The sequence below is a fragment of the Taeniopygia guttata genome, chromosome 1, assembly GCF_048771995.1.
Source record: "Taeniopygia guttata chromosome 1, bTaeGut7.mat, whole genome shotgun sequence".
NCBI classification, from domain to species: Eukaryota; Metazoa; Chordata; class Aves; order Passeriformes; family Estrildidae; genus Taeniopygia; species Taeniopygia guttata.
In genome coordinates this window covers 104,202,684-104,212,075 of record NC_133024.1, presented here as the reverse complement: position 1 = coordinate 104,212,075, position 9,392 = coordinate 104,202,684, and the positions used below count along the sequence as shown (strand labels likewise).

General features: G+C 32.3%; 1 protein-coding gene and 1 long non-coding RNA gene across 5 annotated transcripts in view; both read right to left on the bottom strand.

The window, feature by feature from the left end:
• IL1RAPL1 (interleukin 1 receptor accessory protein like 1) overlaps positions 1-9,392 on the bottom strand; it is a 676,860-nt gene that overhangs the window by 356,921 nt on the left and 310,547 nt on the right. The gene's annotated exons all lie outside the window — the stretch shown is intronic.
• LOC140684936 (uncharacterized) overlaps positions 1-9,392 on the bottom strand; it is a 54,491-nt gene that overhangs the window by 8,924 nt on the left and 36,175 nt on the right. The window contains exon 1 of the long non-coding RNA XR_012057958.1: positions 37-9,392. This exon is cut by the window's right edge and continues 36,175 nt beyond it. This is a non-coding gene — a long non-coding RNA (uncharacterized lncRNA). The remainder of the gene's footprint in view (positions 1-36) is intronic.

Here is a 9,392-nt window from a genome sequence, read left to right as displayed (position 1 = left end):
TTTATATGAGAACTGCAATGGCAACATGTGTTTTACCTACCATATATTTATTTTTATGAGAACTGCAATGGCAGAAAAAAATCTTATTCTTTTCCCTCTAATTTATTTTGTACTCTTACATCACTCTATTCTTTTATAGTTTATTCCACTCTAAGCCTCTGTAGCCATAATGATTTCCTCTATGTTTTCTTATTGTGAAAATATTTTCCTAATCATAACTTACTCGAGTCCAAATTTCTTTATTTTCAAAGCATTAAAGCATGCTAACACAGAGCTAAAAGTAAACAGAGTCAACCCCCATCCCCCCGCCCCCCCATTCTGCATAGTACCATGATGCCCAGGACACTTGCAGGATTATACAAAAAATTCAGTTTCTTTATGTTCTGCTAATTTTTTGGGGTAGGTTTTAAAAGGAGAAGCTTCTCTCATGCATGTCATTTTAATTCAGCAATTGTTAAGGTGTAAGTCTATCCCCCACTTGCTTAGAGCTCCCTTGCCTGTCAGAAGTTTTCAGAAAGAATACTACATCGTATACATCCTCAGCTAACTACAAGTCCAGAGCTTTTGCCAGTACAATTCTTCAAAAATGTCAAGGAAAAAAAAAAAAAAAAAACAAAAAAACTTGTCTTATTTAAAGTACTGGTAGAAATCACATAAATTTTGCTTGAAACATATTTTCATCAAAAAAAAAAAAAAAGGCAGTTAGCAGGTTAAAGAGCAATGGTTTAAAAGTTTTGTTTACATCATACTGTGTTGATAACATCCTAGTCCAAAACTCTTGCATGAAATGAAGTTAAATGCTTTTACTTTCTGGTACCAAAACACAGTATTAACAAAATGTTCCTTGAAATATCAACCTGTTGATAGTAAAGTATGAGAAGAAAGAAATCAAATATACATTCTAAAATTACTGTGTCATTATATTTTTTAACAATATTTTTATATCTAAAACACCCTGCAATTCTGGTGTTGAAAAATAAAACCACTTTGAACAACCTTCTCTGAAGAGCTCAGTTTCAAACGTGGCATGATTGTCTAGTCCTTCCGAGTATCACTAATGTCAGCATAAGAGTTCTTTGGATAGTTTTGTCTTTTTCTGGGGTGAAATTTTATATTGTATTCTGTTGTGTCTGTTGGGCTACACCCAAGATGAACCAAAATGGTCACACAAGGTCTCTCACTTTTATAAGTTCTGGTCCATTAGCATATTGGAGTTAATTGTCCAATTACAACTTTAGCCCATGAAGTCCCATCCTTCTTGTTTTCTCTCTTTAGTCCACTATTGTTTATGCTCTGGGGCCTGACATCTGGATCTGTTGTCCTTGGTCCTCAGCTGGAGAAGGAATTGTTTTGTCTCCCTACTCTGTGAAAAGAGCTCACCATCCCCTAATATGGAGCCTAGACTTACACACTAAAGCAGAACACAAGCTGAAAAATATAAAAAATAAAACAGAATCTGAAAAATATTAAAAATTATCAGTACTACTGATAATAAAAACTAAAATGTTTGTTTTAGAAAAAAAGTTAGAGTTTTTTTTATCATAATTTCCAAAATAGTATTAGAAGTCTATGACATGAAAAAACAATTGGAAAACTATAGCATAATTTTTCACTTCTAGACATTGCTGCCCACATGAAATCTGTCTGCTTACCAGCAACCCATTAGTCACAACTTTATTACTTTTCAGGGATTCAGGACCTTCCTCCCCAGGATACCAGAAATATGATATTTGGACCATGCTACTGACGTGTCCAAAAAAAAAAAAAATCCCTTGACTGAGAAACAGAAGATTCAGATAAGTTGTTCATTTTATCATTACCAGTATAACAGAAAATTAAACTGCCTTGATTTTCAATTTTCTTGAAAGTTTCCTTTAAAAGGCATATGCATTGATTAACAAAAGGAAAAAGAAGAAAGAGGAAGAATGTAAAGAAGGCTGGAGAATTTTATTGCCTCATTGATTGCTTATGAAAACTGAACAGAAGAACCCTACAGGCACAACTCCTCCCTGCACACACATGTAAGTTCATCCCATAACTTAGTTACTGCCAAGTCTTCAATTTAATAACAAATCCTCTTACCTACTGAAACTAGTATGATTATAATATAAAAGTATTATTTTTGACACACATTTTTCTACATGCTAAAAAAACTTTGGTAATTGACAGAAATGTTTTCAAATAATGTTTGAAACATGAGGACTCAATCCAGGTTTTAGACACTTAGAACATAAAAATACAGCAGCAGTTAAGTGTTCCAAAGCTAACCAAGAAAAAAAACCACAATCCAAACCCTAAACTATTATGTTTAATAACAGAAACTTTATGGAAGTATAATCTATAATAGAATCTAACTAGAGTCCATGTCAGCAGATTAAAATATTTTAAATGCAAATTTAACTTACAATAAATCTGTCTGATAAAGAATTACAATTAAAACTGCAACCTTAGCAACAGTTGCAAATAATCTGCATATATATTATTCACTTTCCAAGCACATTTAATTGACTAAAAGTAGAGGGCTTTTTAATTAAATGTGTGTGTATATCTATATGTTTTTATGTGGAGACATAAAATTCTCTTAATTGAAATATGCCAGTAAAGGGTATATGAAAATTGTTAATTGAACCAGTCTAATATTAGAAATGTAATTATGAAATGCATCCTTAGAAGTAACGTTATATATTATTTTATTAAAGTAATATTATCATTAAACAAGGATCACTAAATACCAAAAAGAGAAAGATTAGCTATAGCGCAAGTCTGTAATATATTTTTTATTTATTCTTATAGGGAAGGAAAAAAGTTACATATAGCTCTTTAGGAGAGAAACAAGACAAAGTTATTAAATTGTCTATGCTATATTCTTTCCCTTTCTGGACTAGATCTTGCTTCTTGTAATATTCTAGCCAATGCTCCAAGATTCAGACCCCTATGCAATTACAAGCAGTGTGAGCTGGCAGTTATCTGAGTGAAGCAGATAATCCTGGCTCTCTCCTATTACAGCCTAAAATCTACTTTTTTCATTTTCTTTTCTTCAATCAGATGCTCTGTGTCATCTAAAGAAAACTATTTGATCGCTCAGGAATGGAAATCACTATGAAACATAAGGCATGGCAAATGAAACAGGCAAGTTCCTCTTTTATGCATATTTTATAACAGCTTGACTATCCAAGCCATGTCTTTCGCAATTTTCTCAACTTTTCATATTTCGCACTTTTCCTTTTTTTTCCCCATTTATGTTTTCTTCTCTACCATGTCTTTATTGCCAAAACAAGACAACTCAGAAAAAATAAAACAAAACAAAACCAAATTAAAAAAATCCCACCAAAACCCCAAATCCAGAATCAAAACAGGATTTTTGTAGGAATTGCTCTTTAAGCTCAGTTCTACATTCACTGGGTGCTTGTTGGCGAATTGTTCCAAAAGACAAGACTTTATACACCAAACACAGATAAGAGAATTAACACAATTAATCATTCTCTGAAATGAAGCCTTTGTAAGCCAAATATTTAGATAGCAAACAAATCAGTGCATTTGATAGAGATACCTGAAACAAACCTTGCAGGGATGATTAAACCAGTCCCGAATGTATTCCTAATGTTAGGACAGACACACTATCATGGTGCTTTTGAATAGGTTGAAGATGCTGACAAAAAGTTTAATTCTATTGAATTCTCAATAGGTTTTCTAATTTTGAATACCATTCTAGTTTTGCCTGTTGTCTTTAAAAAGGTTCTTCACCCTGAGGGTGGTTGGGCACTGGCACAGGTTCCCCAGGGAAGTGGTCACAGCACCAAACCTGACAGAGTTCAAGAAATGTGGTCAGGATGTGGTGTGGACTCTTGGAGTGTCCTGCACAGAGCCAGGAGTTGGACTTGATGACCCTGATGGGTCCATTCTGATTCACTTTATTCTATATTCACTATGATTCTATGAAAGAGAGGCTTTGCTTGCTTAATTCAGTATCATTTAAGGGAATCTCCAGTAATACGGTCTTTCAGAACAGGGAACAGAAATTTCTTCTCCTCTCTATCATCTTAACTGAGGAAATGCTGAGACCTAGGAATATAAATTTTATGTTAAATTTTAAATCCTTTGCATTTGCTCTTGTCACTGCCAAAATATACAGAGATCAAATCTATCTAAAAGGCAGATATAAAAGTACAATATAAATTGTTGAGCACAATGTGTTTCAGAAGTAAACCTAAAGTTCATCAAAAGAATAATACATTAAAAAGTATATTTAAAAATCCCATTGTGAAATATTGTGAAATTGCTAATGAGTTGGTTTATTATAAAATTAGGTCTAAGTTCACCAAAACTTTTCAATCTTAAGAGGTTTTTCTTTTTCTTAATTATATAATCATCTCTAGGTATGAAGTTGTATCTAGCACTAATTCCCTAGGATGTCACAGATTCTATCAGTTTTCCAGAATAAGACTTTTAAACAAAACAGCATCTAAATCTATAAAGACTAGAATATAACAGAAATTATATTCTTATATCTATATTCTTATTAATTGAAAAACCAGTATTCATAAACTTGCTTCTAAACACAGCTTTTGTAGAGGCTAAAAGCAAAATTTTAAAAAAATTGAATTTATCATCTCTCACACAGTAGTTTTTATTAAATTATATTCAGAAGTCCTGTAGACTCCTTTCAAAATTACTAGGTTAAATTTGCCCTGTTAGAGGTGTCTCATTAAACCAATACAGACACTTTCTTCAGTATGGCATTCACCAAATATTGGAACAAGATGTTCAAAAAATCTATATAATCAATAATGCTTCACTTGATGTGTTCCACCACTGAGTCTTGCTAAAGCTGGGGCTTCAGTGAGTAACTACTGACAAACCCCAGTCAAAAACTCTGCCTTTCTGAGAGCGCTGAACAAACTTCTGATGTAAAGGAATCACTATCACATTACATTAGAATCACTATTACAATTCTTAGGTTCATAATTTAAAAATATGCATTATTATTGTTATTATTATTATTAAACAGCCCTGCCAAATATTTACTCTGCATCAGAATCTCAAGCATGTTAGCTTGTCACTTACAAGACAATAGATCTTACAGATCTATTATAATAGATCTCTATTTGTAGGATTTGTGACTTCTAGGGTTTTAAAACATTCAGGGAAACATTTTAGTTTCCCTGCGAATGGCCAGGACATATCATATATAAGCAGAGTTTTTCCTTCCATGAGAATAAGTGGTTAATAATAATTATAAGGAAAACAAAACAAACAAACAAACAAACAAACAAAAAACAACCCACAAGTACACAGCTTGCAGTGTAATATTAGCATCTGTGGATTAAAATATTTTGGCTAATACTTCCTAGATTAAAACTAATTGTTTAAAATTATGTCTTCAACACAGATTGATCCGTGGATACCTGAGGTTTGTGATAAATATCTAATGAGAATAAATGCACCAAGATAAATCATGCTGAGACCATAATATTTACTCCAGCTTCTTTCAAGACCTGAAATCCAAATGCAGATATAGTTCAAACATTTCATGCCACAAGTGTTAAAATAGAATGACTTCAATTGCTACTGTTCAAATAATTAAAAACATTTTGGTCGGGTTATAAACAAACCCTCAAAAAAAAAGTTTAGCAATGTTTATATGTTACAAATAATCATCATGCACTGTCTGTAGTTTTCCATAGAGCCTCATATTTTTTACTTGACTAAAACAATAGTAAACATCTTTTTTATGTGCCGCAAATGAAAAGAAATGAAATTTTCTGTTTCATTTGGAATTAGTTGATTTACCACCATCATAAAATATTTATTACGTAGATGTCAATGAACTGAACTGAACAATTAAAAATTATCCTCCACCAGTTGTAACAAAAGGCAACTATTACTGAAATTTACAACCTTCTTGTATTATGTTTTTTTTGTTTTATTTTATTTGTTTGATTGCTCTTTATCTTTTTTTTTCCTTTTGCTTTCTTAATTAAAGCTTTACCAAAGAAAACACTCCTCACATGTAGAATGAAAGTACTGTATCTTCTTAGCACCTCAAGGCACTTCAATGGCGTTACACACTCAGCACCTTTATTACAAAACCTGTACTAACACAAATGATCCACATAAACAAATAGGTGATAAATCTTCATATTTATTCTGCTGAAAAATCTGGAGTAAAGTTCTATTTTGGCAGGAGGCTTGCCATGAAGCTTAATATAACTCACAGTTTCACCTCTTTTCATAGTCTTAATAATTTCAGATATTTAAAAAAATACAGAAGTTTTTTAAGTAAATAGGTGTCATAAAGAGTGCCATTATTTCATAACTCTAAAAGTGAAACAAGGACTATTTCTTTAATTTGTTAACTAGCTTTGAAATGCAAATTTCCAGGTCCCATTTTTGTGAGAAGCAGGGTTTTAAGGACAAACATGAGGAGAACTTATATAAATGAGCCATAAAGTGACCAATATCCATTATTAGGTATCACATCAAAATTGGTGCACCTCCTATGGAATTCAGTTTTAATATATGAGAGATTCTCTTTATACAATTTTAGGAACAAAGCTCTCCTTTATCCCCTCAGTTGTATGTGAGAAAATCCTTACCTTGTTAGCTCTAGCCAGGTACACAAAACCTGAGATCAACACTACTCTCAAAGCTTATTCAATCATACCCTTGATAAAACCATGAAAAATAGACCTTTGTCATAACACAGTTCTCTTCAGAATGAGCAAAGGAAATAAATAGAATATGTGATGAAATTAAATATTTACTTTTACATGCATGGAGAGGCCTAATGGTATTTTTGACAAGAAAGTGCAAATGGGAGGTAGGCTAAATGAAAAAAGGAGCTTCCTACTGTACATCTTCACATGCATGTGATTACTGCACGTGCACATTTGGCAAAAAAAAAAAAAAAAAAGTTTTGCACTTTGAATTTGAATTCTGGCTGTTCAGATGTCCCTCAAACCCTTCTGACAGATTTTCCTTGCTCAGGGTATTGGCCAAGGCTCTAATTTTTTTTCACTGTGTCTTTTGTTATCTAACTTAAGTATATTAACATGGATGGCAGGATTCCTGGCACCCCCTTATCTGCCCAACTGGATTGACCCCCAAAGAGTAAAAGTGTGCTCAGAGAGCTGCCAGTCATAATGAAGGGTTATGAAAGGAGATGGTCATGGCAAATTTCTGTAGATGCAGAGAGTAGATTAACTGTTTTTACATTATGAAGTCTTTTATTTATAAAGAGGTGAACAGAATTCTGGGTATGTTTGTTAATTTACTCTTATGTCAATTCATTGATATGGATAAAAAATAGTTTGATGCCATATAAAAACTTATTAACTACCCTCTTACTGATGTTCTAAATTCTCAATGGGGTGCTATTCAACCCCCCATTAATACAGGAGTAGGACATATGATACATTTTTACTACTAAGACCAGTTAGACTGCGAAAGCCAGATCCAAAATTCATACTAAAGCTGTAGAGCAGAGATGTAAATGCAAGATGACTGTACATCCTGTATAAAGTAATCTGGAAATTGTTAAAAACAGGTTCCCATTCAGCTGAATTCACTGTAAATTTCGTAATTGATTTCTCTTTGAGTGGGCTTTAGAACCAGGTATTTCATGACTGGTCGTGCTTTCAGTTTGGGGATATAAGCAATAAAGGAAATATTCAATTTTATTTTAAATTATGCAATGATTTTTATTGAAAATTGGCAGCTGCCAGCATTCCAGAAAATGAGACTGCTAATTTATATGCCAAAATAGAAGCATTTAGCTTCTGAGAGACTTGATAAAACTATCTCTAAATGACTATTTGCAAAATCAAGTGCATATTTATACTTGTGTAAGATTATATTATTTCTCCCAGCTTGAAACTGGGAATGAGAACTTTTCTGCATAAAAACTGATCCACTGGATTTAATTTGTCTCCTTAATAGATACTGTACTGCTAAAAAGGTTTTAATGATAAGATCCAGCCTGAAGTTATTCGGAACTCATTTGCCTGTCAAAATTATTGAGGAACATTTTATTGTAACAAATAAGAATAATATTTAATTGGGAAAGATTAAATTTAGAACTCAGATCTAAGGAATAATTCTAAAAATATTAGTTTACTGTCCATCTGTTAGAAGTAATACAGCAAAAGACATCAGAATGTATTCACCATACAAGGTAGAATAAAATTTATCTTTTATATTTTTCAAGGCAAAACTTCCATTTGCTAACAAATACAAATAAAGGAACTGGAGTTACATTGGCATTTCAAATAGAGACAGAAAAAATTTATTGTACCACATTAAATTTGCTAAATTTAAACCTCTTATTTGCTATTGCTGCTTCTAGTGATTCATGTCTGCATCATAAATTGAAGTTAACGGGATAAATATACAAAACTCAATTTACTTTTCATACATGTAATGATTTCACATCAAATTATGATGGCACTCATGAATGGTAAAATTCTAATCAAGTTAGTTTTTATAAATCAAATATGTCTAATTTGTCAAAAAATAACACTGAAATATTTTGTCTCACAGCTTGAGATGAGAGAATATTTTGCTTGTTTTCTCTAGTCATATTTATGAGTGACACCTGATTTAAATGGTCATTATAGGAACCTTAAGATAAACTTTTCCATAAACTGGAACTGACTAATTTTCATCTACGCTTAAGTTACAATACGTTTTTATTGCTTTTCTTTTCATGGTTTAATTATGGTCCTTGAAAGCTCCTAACATCAAAGTTCTTAGTTTCACTGAACATCTTCCACCTCAGATCATTACATATTTATAAGAACAGAATTCATATTAAATATGAGAAGGTGGACCTATAGTAAAGCCAAAGTTCCTATGAAATTATTTCAATGAAGTCAGAGATAATACAGTCATTTTTCTTTACAGTCATTTTTCTGGGAAAACTATTTTTTGTCACCAAGCTTGACTACAGCAATAGTTTTCATAAGTGTGAGAAAACACAGATGGTATAGTAGAGTGGATTGATATAAATAAACTACCTTGCCTCCATGTATTGATTTTGACAAGTTTCCCCTATTTCAGTTCTTTTGAGAGAGTCAAAAATAAATGGTGATCCTATGATTTCACTTGTTTGCATAACTAAAGGTGCAGCCAAGTCTGATAATTATGACTGGGAGTTGGTAAATTGATATCCTTTATTGCAATAATTATTGACACAGAGAAGGAGAAAAGCCCTGCACATTGTCCCCTCTCTCTCTTTCCAAATGGATCTCTGATTGGCTCATCAATTTTACTCCACTTTGTAAGATCACGGCTTTTATTGTACAACAGAGAAGCAGCGTTTCATAATTCCACTAGCAAACTTGTAACACCTTCAATAAATATATACACATATAAACACATTCAAGCAGACAAAA